The 16,161-nt window shown below is 49.1% G+C and overlaps 1 protein-coding gene across 4 annotated transcripts in view; it reads right to left on the bottom strand.

Moving 5' to 3' along the window:
* ARHGEF10L (Rho guanine nucleotide exchange factor 10 like) overlaps positions 1-15,886 on the bottom strand; it is a 201,466-nt gene extending 185,580 nt beyond the window's left edge. For all 4 annotated transcript variants that reach the window (XM_049878084.1, XM_049878075.1, XM_049878074.1 and 1 more), the window contains exon 1: positions 15,632-15,886. The gene's annotated coding sequence lies outside the window, so the exon portion shown is untranslated. The remainder of the gene's footprint in view (positions 1-15,631) is intronic.
* Between the last annotated feature and the right edge of the window lie 275 nt (positions 15,887-16,161).

The following is a 16,161-nucleotide window of genomic DNA, read 5'->3' as shown; positions in this document are numbered from 1 at the left end:
AAAGCTTCACAGCACTTGGTGCTTTTGTTACAAGTTGGCTTTGGGTGTGTACTGATTTGAACTGCTTCCAGCTTGACGGCAGCTATGATCTAGGCTTAAGGGCTGGTGCCATGTCCCAAGCCCCTACGCTGTGCCCCAGAGCCCAGTGCAGGCTAGGGGCACGCTGAGCATTAGAGGTCATAAGGGATTCCAAGTGGACACCAGCAAATCGTGATCAATAGAATTCTCTGGGTCCAGGATTGCAAACCATCAGTTCATAGAACAAATTCAACCCACAGAAGCATTGTGTTTTGCCCACAGTAGTTTTATTGTTGTTATTAACTAGTTGCCAACATTTAACAACTGGGAGGTTTCCCATTAAAAGACTCATTTCTGGCTTCTCTTGACATATCTGAGGAGCCCTGGTGGTGCACTTGTTAAGAGCTCAGCTGCTAACCAAAATGTTGGCAGTTCTAATCCACCAGCCACTCCTTGGAATCCCTATGGCGCAGTTCTACTCTGTCCTGTAGGGTCCCTATGAGTCAGAATCGACTGCAATGGTTTTTTTTTTTTTTTTTGCTTGTTTGTTTGTTTGGTTTTGTTTTTTTTTTGTTTTCTTGATAAATCTGAAGACCTGGTAACGCAGGACCACGTCTCCCATGGCCACACTGTGCAGGCCCCGAGGAGCGGTGGCCCCTTAGACACAGCTGGTTTCTCTGTCACCGTCCATCCTTCCCAGGCCTGTGTCACCCACTTGACTTTGAGGCCCCACCTCTGTGAATCAGTGTTTTCAGTTTCCCTCTAAACTCTGCTTTTACGAGAAAGAATCGCATCACAAAACTCGTATTCAGAATAAGTGCTCCTGTAGCCTTCGCCTTCTAAAGCAGGCCCCGCCCAGGCCTCATTCGCCTGCAGCCTCGCTCTCTCCACCATCTCGCTCTCTCCACAGGCACATACCGCATCTCTCACATTCTAACATTCTAAGCTCCACAGCACACAGGTACAAGGTGTTTCTCACCTCTGGGCCTTTGCCCATGCTGTTCCCTCTGCCTAGAATACCATTTACTGCCCCATTCCCAAAATACTCTATGGATAACCACTTAAGATTGTTCCCACTTTTAGTTACTGTGAATAATGCTGCAACAAACATTGACATACAAGTCTTTTGGGTACGTAGCTAGGTAGACTTTTTAATGATCCCAACATAGATAGCACCTGCTCAAAAACTCTTATCTCGTCACCAGGCTGGACACCTGGGCTCCCATAGTGTCCTCCGCTCCCCCGTCTGTGACCCGACCTACCATGTTGTGGTGGTGTGTTTGCCCATGTCTTGCCGCGCGCTGTGAGCCCTACTGTCTCATTCACAGCAGTATCCCCAGCACCTGGTTCAGAGCCTGGGGCAGCGTAGGCACGAGGCAAATATTTGCTGACTACATGAATGAATAGGTTTCAATAGCCACAAAGGAACAAAAAAGGATTTCTGGGAACATTTCCATGTCCCAGAACATTCAATTAACCAGAATTACCCACTCACTGAACACTCTGGTGAGTTTAGGATATATTGTGTAAGCAAAACAATTAATAATACAACACATCTGGGTGGGACTCAGGAATCTGTTCTCCCTTGTCTCTACCACTGACCTGGGAAGGAGGGAATGAGTTCAGGGATGCTATTTTCCATTTGTCAGAGAGGATAAGTGATTTTTCCCAAGGTTTCACAACCAGCTGGTAGCAAGGCCAAGACTTGAACCCAGGTCTCATGCCTCCACCTCCCAGCCTGGTCCCCTTTCCACCTACATAGCCCTACAGTGGATCAAAAAGAAGGTGGGCTTCCCAAGCCCAGATACCACCTTCACACAGGTAGTAGGAATAGAGAGCTCACAGGAAGTAGCCAGTTCTTACTATTATCAAACCAATTATGAATGTGCTATTATCTAAGAGAGGCCTGGTCACGTTTTGATTACAAATGAGGGTGATAGAGTTTATCTTATTGAGATGAAACCCTCTTCCTATAACACTCCTGCCACTGATCAGTAAGACAGATGTTTCAAGTGGGGCTGGGATGCACTGAGCAATTCCCAAGCCTTCTGAGTTTTTGCACAACCCAAGATCTGCATTTGTGGGGAGGAGAGCTGAGGTCAAAATCACAGACACGGTGGAGATGTCCCTAAGGCTCAGGTGGGAAGGGAAGCCTGACTTACTTCCCTAAGTGAACACTTTGAAGCTTTAGTATCAAGGAGAGACAAGTCTGAGCAGCTCATTCTCTTTAGGGATGTGGTCTCAACAACCTCCCAAAACAACCATGGAGGCAGGAGGAATTGGGCAGCTCACATCCAGTGGGCTAGAAATGGATACAATGCAGGGCTCTGGACCTGACTTCACCCTGAGCTTCCATAGGACCCTGAGCAAAGCCCTCAACCATTTTCACCTGTTTCCTCTAGCTATAAAGTGGGAAAAATAATCCTTTTGCCCTCTTCTATCTAACAGGATTTTGAAAGATAAATCAAATATGGCCCAACAGATATTTTTAATTTCCCATTGACAAAATAAGATAAACATTATCAAAAGCAGACTTAACTATTACTTATAAGATGCAACCTAGTGTAGTAGTGGTCAGGAGTTCAGGCCCTCAGGGTTCTTGCTGTTAGAGAAGGAGATAAGTATTTGCTGAACATTTACAAATACAGAAAGCAAGAAAACTGGAATGGGCCCTGTGGTGTTGGATTGGAATGGATATATCAATGTGAACTCATAGCTCTGTCCACCAGGAGGGCCTGGGAGCAGGGAAGTCCCAATAGCAATGAGCACACTTAGGAGCCAGATCTTGGTTTCTAAATACCATTTGCCATTAAAAGGAACCAGAGCTCCTTGGAGAAATGGCTGATTCGAAGGAAGGAGCGAGTAAGCCTGAAAAAAATTATTGCACCAGAAAGTAATAAATCGCTCCAAGAATGATGGGGAGGTATAAAAAGGACACAGAAACCAGCTCAAAGTGGCTCCCACTAACCAAACAGGGGAAATGTTAAGTATCAAAATAAATAATGATTACAACAACTTACAGTCCATTCAACAAAATAGCAAACCAACGTCCATACTGATATAAATAAGTGAATAAATTGGAAGTGAGGAACAAGCTATTTAGTCTCAAAGTGCTTCCCCACTGTCCCTGGCTAAAAAGGGGAAAAGCATAACTTTACAGTAAAGAAGCCTGGCAGACACCACCTGACCCAGGCGGTCAAAGTCAACATAACCAGTATTGGGATATTTGGCCGTCATGTGTGTCCCGATGTAAGGCACTGAGAAGGGCACAGCACCACTCCATGATATTCCTGCCAAAGATGCACAACCCACGCCACCGTAGGGAAATATCAAACAAACCCAAATTGAGGGACTGTTGTCTAAATGGGGCTAATGGGGAAAAAGGGTAAAAATTGTAAAAGTCAAGGAAAGACTAAGAACTATCCCAGAATGAAGAGACTTGACAGCTTAATACAACGTGGGATTCTGAACTAGATCTTTTTGCTATAATGGGCATTACTGGGACAATTGGCAAGACGTCAATAGATCCTAAGGAATAAAAAAAAAAAAAAAAGGAATAGATGGTAGAAATGTATCATGGGAATTTCCTGATTTCGATGGCTGTACTATGGTTACACAGGAGAGTGTTCCCATCTGTGGGAAATACACACTAAACCTTTGGAGAGGGGTAAAATGTTGGACTCACAACTCTTCTGTGAATTTAAAATTGTTTCTAAGTCAGATGGCTTGGGTTTGATCCAGGGTAAGTTCCTTAACTACCTGAGTCTCAGTTTCATCATCTGTAAAATGAGGGTGAAAATAACAATACCTACTTCATGGGGTTGTTCAGAGGATTAAATGAGATAATATTTGTGGACTATTTAGGACAGAACTGGGCTTATATACATATTTTGAAATTTTGAAGAGCTGTATAAATTTCTGTTTCTTCATGCATCTCCCATTCCCTGGGAAGGTGTCAAGGCATGGTATAGGTGGCAAATTGCAGCATGTAAGGGACCAGGTAGGGAATGCAAATGGGAGAAGCAGGTTGGCTGTACAATGACAACAGGAAAGAGGCCTCAGGACTGGGGACACAACAAGGAGTCAGAGGGCCCTGGAGGCCTAGAAAGCACACAACCCAGATGGAGGAGGCAGCCATCACCCAGTTCTAGTAGATGCATTGCCATACCCAGTGTTTCCAGATCTTTTCATTTCTTTTAAGAGAAACCAAAAGTCCAGATTTTATGTGAGATCTCCTGATTCTCTATGTTACAACTAATTCAGCTTTTACATGGGCCAAAATGTGAGCCAAGCAGGTTCCAAGTGCCAACAGTAGAAGTTCTGAAAGCTTGTCCTAGACACTTAGAAACTTGGGGACACCCCACTGGTTGATTTAAAAAAAGCACCAAGCCACTGTTCGCACCCCTCCTGCCACTCTAATAGAGCCTCTGAAGAGGCTGGTGTGAACATGTCGTACATTGCCTCCACACACCCCCATGTGGCATGGGAGCCCACCCCTCCCCAGCACAGCTGATTGGAAGAGACAGTGAACACCTGACCAAAACTGGGCCAATCAGCTCATTTCTCCCAGGAATCTGGAATTAGAATGCTGAGAGACTGAGTCAGTCAAACGAGCAAGGACACGCACCTGAGAGATTCCACAGAGCTGGGGCCAGCATTCTGCAATAAACCACAGCCACATTTAAGCTAAGGTTCTGGAGGTTCAGAAAGCCATAGGAAAGCAAAAAAAAAAAAAAAAAAGGAGTGCAGTGAAAAGTGGGAGAAAGAGACAAATTTAGGAAGCCGGATGTTCACAATAGAAATAATAGTACTAGTAAAAGCAAACCACCCCCATTGGTCAGTTTGTGTTACTGTGGTGGCCTGCATGTTGCTATGATGCTGGAAGCTATATCACTGGTATTTCAAATACTAGCAGGGTCACCCATGCTGGACAGGTTTCAGTGGAGCTTTCAGACTAAGACAGACTAGGAAGAAAGACCTGGCAATCTACTTCTGAAAATTAGCCAATGAAAACCCTATGGATTACAATAGAATATTGTCCGATATAGTGCTGGAAGATGAGCCCCGTAGGGGTGAAGTCACTCAAAATACACATGACCATAACAACAGGCTCAAGCATGCCAAGGGTTATGAAGATGCCAGCACAGGACCAGGCACATTATATTGTTCATAGGGACGCCAGGAGTCGATGGCAACTAATAGCAATAACATACAGCATTCTCTCCATAGCAGGCTCTGTGTTAACACTTTACATGTATCAATATCCATTTACTCCTCGCAGCAAACTTATAAAGTAGGTACTTTTATCATCCCCATTTTACAGATGCGAAAACTGAGCCACAAGACTTCTCTTGTAGCCCTGAATGAATGTCTATGAGAGTGACCTGGAATGCCCTTACACAGACTCCCCCTTCATTTGCACTTGTCTGAGTGGATTTTTATTCCTTAAAAGCAAAGGAGCCTATGACAAAGGAGGGATCAGTATTCAGGGGGTGCCACCACTTCCCCTGACTATTTATTGTCTCCATGCAGAATAAGGGGGGATTTCTGCATCCCTTGTAAGGGGGCCAATTAAGGCACAAGCATTCTGAGTTAGCTTTCCTGTGTCTCGTAAATGGAAAATATGGAGAGAGAGGGCGGGGGAAGTCACAGCCTGTGGTAAATGTGGGCTGGGGCCATTGAAGGCACGTGTAAATGCAGATCTTCCGCCCCTCAGCCCAGGTCCCACAGGCCCTGGGTGCCGTCTGCCTGCACTAGGAGGCCAGCCTTACCCAGCCCTCCAAGTATCTGCAGCCCCCGAGGGGGATACAGAGGCAAGCCCTTGGGACTGTCCACTGAGCCGTGGATTTCTCTGCCTGGCTTCTGGGCAAGGAGCCAGGAAAGACAAGGAGACAAGGTCTTTGCTTCCTGGCATCAGGGTACTGCCCCTACCCAGGACTCAGAGTGCCAGACAAGGCTCCGGGGTATGAGAGCTGCTGGTCAGCTGACAGTGGACAGGGCCCAGGGCCTGTTCTAGAAGTTGCTACCCCATAAGGATGTGGCCCTGGTTGCTGGGGAGGAGGAGCAGAGAGGGAGCCCAGGGGACACAGGGAGCTTCCAGCCATGCCAAGCAGACCAGGCCAGGCACTGGGGCCCAAAAGAAGGTCTCCAGGAGGGAAGGGCCTGGGCCTGGGGGAAGGGAGGCACTGCAGCTGCCAGCCTAGGGACTGCCCCCCTCCAGGCTGTGGCAGGAGGGCCTGGCTGTGGCTGCAGCCTGGCACCAGCCCCAGAAGCCTTCAGTGTTCCCTGGTTTCCCCACCCAGGGCTTGGAGGCTCCAGAAGCTCGCTGGTCTCCCAGATGAAAGGCGCTTTCTAAGAGTCACAAAACTATCCCCACTGGGAACAAAGGGCCCTTATCTGGCCGTGTCCTTCACATAAACTCCCATTAGCAACACACTAGAAGCTACAGGCAGGAGTTTTATAGACTGGTTTTTTGGACCCATGCCAGGAGAGGCGGCATACAATCATCCCATTTACAGAGGCCTACTATGTGCTGCTACTGTTCTATAGGATCACTATGAGTCAGAATCAATTCAATGGTTATGGGTTTGGGTTTTTTTGTTGTTCTTGTTTAGTGCTATGTGCTAGGAGCCCTGGTGGTACAGTGGTTAAGAGCTACAGCTATTAACACAAAGGTCGGCAGTTCGAATCTACCAGCTGCTCCATGGAAACCCTATGGGGCAGTTCTACTCTGTCCTATAGAGTCTCTATGAGTCAGAATCAACTCAACAGAAACAGGTTTGATATGTGCTGGGAGCCCTGGTGGCATAGTGGTTAAGCACTCAGCTGCTAACCAGAAGGTTAGCAATTCAAACCCAGCAGCCCCTCTGAGGGAAAAGATGTGGCAGTTGGCTTCTGTAAGGACCCGGTCCTATAGGGTCACCTATGATTCAGAATCAACTTGATGGTACACAACGGGTATGTGCTAGGAGTTCTTTAGTCATTCATATGGTTAAGCACTGGACTACTAACCAAAAAATCGACAGTTCGAACCCACCCAGAGGTGCCTCGGGAGACTGGAGTGATCTGCTTCTGAAGGGTCACAGTCTTGAAAACCCTATGAGCTGTTCTACTCTGACACACGTGAGATTGCCACGAGTTGGAGTTGACTGGACAGCAAATGGTTTACTAAGTGTGAGGCCACGTGGTGGCATTTAATTCTCCAGGCAACCCTGCAAGGAAGGTGGTATTGTCCCATTTTACGAATAAAGAAACTGAGGCCCAGAGAGGTTAGTGACTTGCCCAAGGTCACACAGCAGGGAAGCAGAAGAGCAAGGATTTAAATCCAGCGTCCATGCTCCTTGCAACACACAATGTGGCCTCTGGTTAATATCACCTTGTCCTCTGCCACGGAACCCAAGAGGTTAAGTTGAACAGTTTTCTTAGGTTTTCTCCTGGAAACGACCTCACAGCCTTCACCAAGACGGTCCTGGTGACCTGCCCAACCTGTCAGCAGAGGCACAGAGAGGGTAGCCACTTCAGAAGGGAAACCCAGCATATCAGGACATAACAGGAAGGAGGAAGCAAGCCCTTTCCCTTGGATGAAACCCAGAATGCCTCACTGTGTCTGACACTCACAAAGTCTTTTCACCCCTAGCACTCCTCTGAAGGCCAAAGATGACGATGATCACTTCCTTTACCGAACATTTACTGTGTGTTCATGCATTAGCCCATTCACTCTTTGCAAGAACGCCACAGGGGGCTGCTTTCAATATCCTCTTTTTCACACAAGGAACTAAGGCACAGGGCTAAGTAAACCCAAAAGAAAGCAAGCCCAGTTCCGTCGAGTCAATTCCAACTCATAGCGACCCTACAGGACAGAGTAGAACTGCCCCCATAGAGTTTCCAAGGAGGGCCTGGCAGATTCCAACTGCCAACCTTTTGGTTAGCAGCGGTAGCACTTAACCACTATGCCACCAGGGTTTCCCAGGGGTAAGCAGCCCGTCTAAATTCACACAGCAAGCTACAGAGTCCAGACCACAGCCAAGTCTACCTAATATCACCCATCAGGCCCCCTAAAACTTCACAATGTTGGGTTCAGGAGACATTCCACCCCTACACGCACAATCCCAACTGTGTCCTGGCTCACAACTTTGGGTGTCACCCCAGCTGCATGGATAATGAAAATGGTAGTCGCTCTTTATCGGGTATCTTCTAAGTACCAAACTCCTGTCCACACAACAGCCCTCAATGTTGATCTTGCAATTCTCATTTTGCAGATGAAGAAACTGAGGCACAGAAGGGGAAGTGTCTTAACCTGTGGCCCCACAGAGCTGGTAAGTGGGGGTGCCAGGGTTTGAACCCACTTCCGTCTGGTTCCAGAACCAAGTGCTCCTTCCAGGTAAGCCAGCAATGATAGTTAAACCAGATCATTCCACTGGGGGTTGGCACGCATACAACAAATACTCAAACACCTACGATCCACCCAGTATGGCTCCAGAAGCTGGAGGTATAGTGTTACACAAGCCTTACATATCCCGGCTCTCATCAGCCCCATGGGAGACCACCAAGGACACCCTGACCATTTCTGGCTACTCTCTCCAGAACCTATCTACTGCAGCCTCCCCTGTGCCCCAGCCCAGGGGCTCTTCCTGACCTCTGCCACCCTTGGCTGCCCTGCTTCTGGGAGCTTTCCAGATATCCTGCCCCCAGCCCCTGCCAAGGCAGTCTACAACTCATTGTCTCATGGCTTATTACTGCCCGAAGACAATTCCTGACCAACTGCTAACTGGGCAAACCAGAAAGACAGCTACGGTGGCTCAGGCTCCCCTGGAGAAGCCCTCAGCCCCGCACACCCAGCCCAGATGTCACAGCCAGCACCCATGGCCCCTTTGTTGAGGTGGCTTTGCTCATGGGCTGCCCCACCCAGAGAAGCTGGCTTGGGACCTGCCCTGTGTCACCATTCCCCTGTTACCTTCTGTTGCTGCCAAGGGCAACCAGCCTTCCCAGAACAACGCATGGATACATACGTTAATACATGTGTTAAGTACTTTTAATCTTCTTCATCATCATCATTGCTAACATTTATTGAGTACTTACTGCATGCCAGGCACTGGGTCAACCCTCTACCTGCATTATCTCATAAAATCTTCACAATAATCCCATGAAGTAAGTACTACTATCATCGTATCCAACAGATGAGGAAACTGATCAAAAAAAAAAGAAGAAATTAAGTCCATAGACAAAGTACTACACTGCTTGTTACATGTCTGTCACCCCTGCTATACTATAATATCCCTGAGGGCAGAATCATATTTGTTTTGCACAAAATTGTATCTCCAGAGTACATTGCCTGGCATAGAGTGGGACCTCAATAAGTAGACTTTGGATAGATGGAAGGAAGGAAGGAGGGAAGGGAGAAAAGAAGGAAGGAAGAGGAAAGGGATGGATGAATGATATTACGGATAAAATTGTGTCCCCCCAAAACATATGTTGGAATCCTAATCCCTATACTTGCACATGTGATTCTGTTTGGGAATAGGGTCTTCTTTGTTATGTTAATGAGGCCATATCAGTGTAGGGTGTGTCCTAAACCTAATGAATTCTGAGTTATAAAAATAGCAGATTAGACAGAAGCAAGCACGAAGGAGGGAAGACAGATGCCATGTAAGGATCACCAAGGAAACAAGGAACACCAGGGCTACAGAAGCTGAAAGAAACAAGGATCTTCCCCTAGAGCCAAGGCCCTGAATTTGGACTTCTAGCCTCCTGAACTGTGGGAAAATAAATTTTGATTCTTTAAAGCCACTCCCTTGTGTTATTTCTATTACAGCAGCACTAGGCAACTAAGACAGATGGATGGACGGACGGACGGACGGACTGGTGGAAGGGTGGATGGGTGGGCGGGTGGACGGGTGGACGGATAGATGGATGGATGAGTAGAAGTAAAAACAGATGAAAGAATGGATGATGGATGGATGGAAGGATGGATGATAGATGGGCAGAACACAAGCGGATGGATGGTTAAATGGATGGATGAATACAACGGAGAAGGAAGAGGAAAAAACTTGAGGGCGATACCTCCCCCACTCTCAGCCACCCACCCGTTCAGAGAAGCCGGAAGGAAGCTGGATGAAATTTCTCTGCTAATTGGAAAATTCTCTTGGAAAGATTCCAGGAAGAGCAGAGAGGACTATGTTGATAAAAGGGAATGTCGTGTGGGTAATAAACTTCGAGATAGCTTAATAAAAACAGCAGCGGCATAGAATCTAACCAAGCATTTTTCCCCCTCCCAGAAACCATCACTTTGTCAGAAAATTTTATCTGCTCAATCCTGAATCACATTTTTTTTTTTTTAAATCAGGGGCAGCCATAAATTGCACCCAGTATTATGAGCTCCCTGCCCTGTGCCCAGGGCTGGGCCTGGAAACATAGCTTCCCTGGCCCTTGAAGTTTGAGTCAGAGTCAACCCCAGTCCATTCCCTGGGTCCTGGGAATATCTCAGAATTATGGAGCATCCATGAGGACCTTGGCACTTTAGAAAGCTTGTTCCTAGTTAATTTAAGAGATCACATCCTGACCCAGAAATCCTTCTACCTAGTGAATTCTGATCCCTGGCTTGAGATAGCCAGCTGGATTCTGGGCAAGATCAGTGAAAAGCATGTTTTCCCCCAAGCCCTGGTCAGAGCTCTTCAGCTTCCAACTTCCTGTAGGGAAGCAGGACCCAGGATGAGAGCCCAGCAATCCTAGGAGAGCAGGCATTGAGGCTTATGGCTCAGTTTTATAGTTTCTAGACGACCTTAAGGAAAAAGAGAGAAAAGACTAGAAAGCTCCATGTCGTTCCTAACCCACTTAGAGACATCCACTCACCTGAATGGAATGTGCCACTGAGGTCCAGGGTTGCACTATGAGGCGTCCTGCCATCCTGGAACCTTGTTTGTTTGCCAGAAACGGACTGGCTGCAGTAGGGAGCTGGACTGGCATTTGTGCCAGGGACATCTCCTCCCTTTTATTGAGCACTGCTTTTGTGCCAGGCATTATACTAAGTGCTCTGCCTAGGACAACTCATTTAATCCTTGTCACATCTCAGCGAGCTTGGTATTAATATCTCCCTTTCCCTGGGTGGTACAAATGGTTAAGTGCTCCACTACTAACCAAAAGGTTGGCAGTTTGAACCTACCCAGAAGTGCCTTGGAAGAAAGGCCTGGCAATCTGCTTCTGAAAACTCACAGCCTTGCAAACTCTATGCAGCACAGTTCTACCCTGCAACACATGGGGCCACCATGAGTAGGAATCAACTCAACAGCAGCTGGTTGGGTTTTTAATTTGATAGATGCATAAACTAAAACCAAGTGATTAGCCCAAATTTGCACCACAACAAAACTGGGATTTGAACACAGGACTGAACCGAAAGGCCATGTTTGTTCCGTTAACCAAACCTGTTGCCCTCAAGTCAATTCTGACTCACCTTGACCCCATGCATGTCAGAGTAGAACTGTACTCCATGGCTGATTTTTTAGAAGTAGGTTGCCAGACCTTTCTTCCGAGGCCCCTCTGTGTGAACTTGAACCTCCAACCTGTTAGTTAGCAGCAGAGTGTGTTAACCATTCGCACCACCCAGGGACTCCAAATCAGGTGCCCTTAACAGCAAAGTGGAAAGGGCCTCAGGAAATCTGTCCCACACAGGTAGACAAAAGTAAGCATTCCTGGGTTTATTCCAAAAATTGGCCACACAGAACAGAAGCGTGTTTTTATGGAGATTGCACCAGGCTTCCCCAGTCCCGGGTGTTTCAGAGGCAAACTCCAACCTCCCCCACATTCCTGTGCTCCCTGGGCTTTGTGGAGAGGTGGGGAGGAGGGAGTGGGAGAGCAGGCAAGGAGCCCAGAGGGCAGCGCAGGGCCTTTCATTCAAGAAATTCAGAGACTCCCAGAGCTGGAAGGACCCTTAGGAATAATCCAAGCCAAACCCTCCTTTCACAGAGGGGGAAACCAAGGCCCAGAGAGAACAAAGGACTTGCTCAAGGTCAAGCCCACACAAGGCGTGAAAAACAGAGTAGGGAGAAGGAGCAGCCCCCTGGCTCCCAGCCTGCAGTCCCCTCCCCCACTCCAGCCTGTTTCAACCAAGCCACATTGGAACCCTTTTTATCAGAATGGATGCTTATCAGATTTAATTAGACTCACTCAGAGGAGAGACAGTGGAGAGGATAAGATAGGGAGGGGGTGGGCAGTGGCTCCCTCCCTCCCTCTGCTGGACCTTGGGAGCTTGTTGGCAGCAGCTGGGCTGGGCTGGGCTTGGCAGATGGATCAGGGTTACCTGCGGAGCAGGTCCCAAGGTGGCCAGGGGAGCTAGCTATCTGTTTTCCTGGTCCTCTGGGAACAAGAGCTGCATCTGTCCCTGAGGCACGGACAGCAGATGGGGGGGTCTCTCCCACCCTGCCGAAGGGCAGAGCGGCAGGAGGCTAGGGCAGGGGAGCCAGGGATTCAACTCATGTCAGTACCGCAGCACTTGCCTTGGGACCCACCTGTGACCTTGAGCGAGTTATTTAACTTCCCTGCATCTCAGCTTCTGCACCATAAAGCGTAGCTTGAGTTTCCTCATCACAGGTGGCTGTGAAGGATGACTCCCAGTAACAAACGGGACAAGACGCCGCTTGGGTAATTACCTCTCTTCATGCTGATTCCCTGCCTGCACAGTGTATGGTTTTTAAAGGCATTCCCACCCATGACTATAATTCCCAGCACTCAGGAAGATGAGAGTGAATAAACGACCAGCCCCCGCACCCAGATGGGGTGACCCAGGCCCCAAGGGGTCGAGTAACTTGTCATGGTTATGGAGTACTTAGAGGCAGAAACAAGACCAGAACCCATGGCCCACAAGTCCCGCCACAGCCCAGCCCAGCCAGAGGTTGGGTGGGAAGAGCATGAAATCAGGAGTCATCCACACTGGGCTCTACCTTGGCTGTGCAGCAAACATCCTGGGGGCCTTGGAGGGTGACTTCGGTGATGTGAGCTTTGAACTTTCTGATGGACCATTTCAGTACCATTGATCAGCTGTGTGACCCTCACCTTCCTTGTCTGTGAAATAGGGGTATCAGTACGTGTCGTGCAGGGTTGTCAGGAGGACAAAACATGCAGGCCTGCAGGACACCTGAGTTTAGCATATGGTGAATGCTGATAAATGGCAACGTAGTAATGCTGGTAGCATGGCTGTTAGGTGTAGTCAGGTCGATTGCGACTCATAGGGACCCTGTGTGACAGAATAGAGCTGCCCCACAGAGTTTCCTAGGCTGTAATCTTTACGGGAGCAGATTGCCAGGAACAGGTCGCCAGGTTTTTCTCCTGAAAAGCCAGCCGCTGGATGGGTTCCATCTGTCAACCTGTCTTTCAGTTAGCAGCTGAGCACTTAACCATTGTGCCACCAGGGTTCCTTGGCAGCAGTACTAGTTGTCGATATTGCTATTATTATTATTATCATTAAGGGGAGAGAGAGAGAACACCTTAGTTACAGGCGTTCACCTTAGAAACTGCCCTGGAGAGGAAGCTGTGGCACCAAATAAAGGAGACATCCGGGATACTTCTCTCACCTTCCAGCTGGTAGGGATGTGAAGGGGGCCAGATCAGTCACCCCCTCTCCGAAAGCCCCAAAGTCCCACTAACTGAAGGGACCCGTCTGGAAAGACTCCTGACATCACACTCAGAAGGAACCCAGCCCTCAGGGGGAAAGGAGAATAGGGGGTGGCTCCGACTGACCCTCGGGAGACCCTGATTCAGGTACTAAAAGCTGGAGTGGCAGCCCCTCTCAGCAGCCCCTGCCTTTTCTGCCTCTTGTTGGAAGAAGGAGTGGAAAAATCACAGGGAGGGGGACTCAGCCTTGGGGTGGCATATGCTCTGCTGGGAGACAGGAGGGAGGGTTTGACTCTCTGCCATCCTAGCTGTGTGGCCTCAGGCAGGTCACTGCCCTTTCTGAGCCTCTGCCCCTCTGCTACCAAAGATAACCATTGCAGGGACCATGACCCATGCTCTGCCTAGCTCCCCAGACGTTGGGAGCCCCCATCAGACACCAGGATGAGGGATGACTTATTAGCACTGCAAACTGTCAAACCCCAAGGGACCCTGAAGAGTCAGCAAGGCCAGATGCAGTAGAACAGAGGCCACTCAGGAAGGCCCCAGGTTCCTCCAGCTTCCTCTGCACCCCCATCTCCACTTCCTGCCTCCCTTTTCCCAAGTGGACTCCACAGAAATCCCTAACATTGGCGTTTGGGGTCCAGATCCTGGGCCAGCTGCTTTTCACTCCCCCTGCTCAACACACAGCACCCCAGGGGTCATTAACCATTTGTCCTGGACTCTGGTTACTGGGGGCTATGTGAGGCAGAGAGTGATCCGCCAAGCAGCTGAAGCTTACGGTAAAAGGAGAAAAGCTTCGAGAGTGACGTTTGAGGCCCCAGGTCCCTGGGAGGCCAGCCAGCAAGAGGGACACACCATCATCTAAACGTCCCCCCTTACAACCTCAGGGCAGCCTCACTATGCCCAGCAGAACCCCCTCCTAGTAAGTTGCATCATCGTCTGGCAGGAGTAAACCAAGAGAAGAGCTCAGCTGGGCTCTAGACCAGACAGCTGGGTTCAAATCTCAGCTCCCCCTCTTCATGCTGTGAAATCTTGAGTAAGTTACTTAACCTCTCTGGGCTTGTTTCCTTTGTTACAAAATAAGAATGTTCATAATAATACTTACCTCACAGGGTGTGGGGAGGATCCAATGAGTTAATACACATAATCTGTTTAGTTAGCAAAGTGCCTGGCACAAAGCAAGTGCCCAGTGAGTATTAGATCATCACTTTGTAGACACATTGCCACATAAATCAAAGAGGCTGCTCCAAAAGTAGTGAGTTCTCCAACACCAGAGACATTCAAGCTGTAGCTAAACAATCCCCAGACCAGGATGCAAGACAAGGATTGCCTGGATGACCTTTAAAAGACTTCTAACTGTGAACCCATGAAATCACTCACAGTGAAATGGCGCTCTCTACATTCCTCCCCCCTAACAATGGGGTGTGGGAAGGCCACCAGGGTGGCAAAGGGGGCAGAAAGAGACAGGAAGGAGCAGGCACTGAGGACCAGGAGAAGGAGCACAGGGCTGTCCACAGGCTCGGTTCTGGCTTCCAGCTCCCACTTTACCACTGACTTACTGGGTGACCTTGAGTCACTCCTTCCGCTCCAAGCCTCATTTTCTCCATCTGTAAAATGACATGGTTGAACTAGGTGTTCTTTGAGGCCGTATCAAGCTGGGGTCATCACACTCTGTGGCCCTAAGAAGGGAGCGAGAAAACCCCCACTCCACGTCCTTGTGAGGCTCCCTCTACATTCCTCATACCTATGTCTAGACGTTGCCCTGACCCGCTTCACAATGTGGCCGTAAGAATCAGGGGCAGGTTGGCCCAGGCTCCCAGCAGAGTTCTCCTCACCCAGTCTGTCACAAGGCGTCCCCTAGCCCTGGAATCACCTAGGAAGGAGCATGGTGTCCCTCGGCCTGGAGCCCAAGGGTGTCAGAGACCCCTCCCTCCTCCCTTCCCCAAGTGACCTCCAAAGGGTCCTCCTCTGACTCAGCAAGGAACAGAGATGTTTAAAAACAAAAACTGACCTGAATTCTGTGTGGTTCTCTTCCAGCCCTTGGGGAAGTGAATATAAGTGAGGAGGGCTCACCCCACAGGCAGAGAAGGGTCTCTCCAAGTGGTCGCAGCAGCTGGCAAAGCAGGTGGGAGGCCAGGGTTCTAGTACACTGGCTCCCCGGGCTGGGTGTGCAGAGGGCCCAGATGTGTGAGTCAGGCACCTGCCAGACCTGCCGGGCCAGCGGAGGGCGGGAGAACGGAAGGACAAGAGGCGGCTCCTGGCAGCCCAGGAGGAAAAGCTTGACTGAGTCAGGCCAGGCTGGGCCGGGCTGGGCAATCCCTCAGTCTGGCCTGGGAGGACCAGGAAGTTGGCGAGGGTGAGGGAGGGAGGAGGAGCTGAGATAGGTGGTGCATCTAAAGGGGCTGACTGTTCGCAGTTGCCCACTGGGCCTGGGAAGGGACACAGGGCGCCAACACAGGGCAGGATTGGTAGGTCACCCATGAACCAGGACCCTTGGAGCCAGAGAAGTGGAAAAGAACATTGGTTTGAAATCAGAAAGTT

The sequence above is a fragment of the Elephas maximus genome, chromosome 3 (assembly GCF_024166365.1).
Source record: "Elephas maximus indicus isolate mEleMax1 chromosome 3, mEleMax1 primary haplotype, whole genome shotgun sequence".
NCBI classification, from domain to species: Eukaryota; Metazoa; Chordata; class Mammalia; order Proboscidea; family Elephantidae; genus Elephas; species Elephas maximus.
This window is presented reverse-complemented; position numbering and strand designations above follow the sequence as displayed.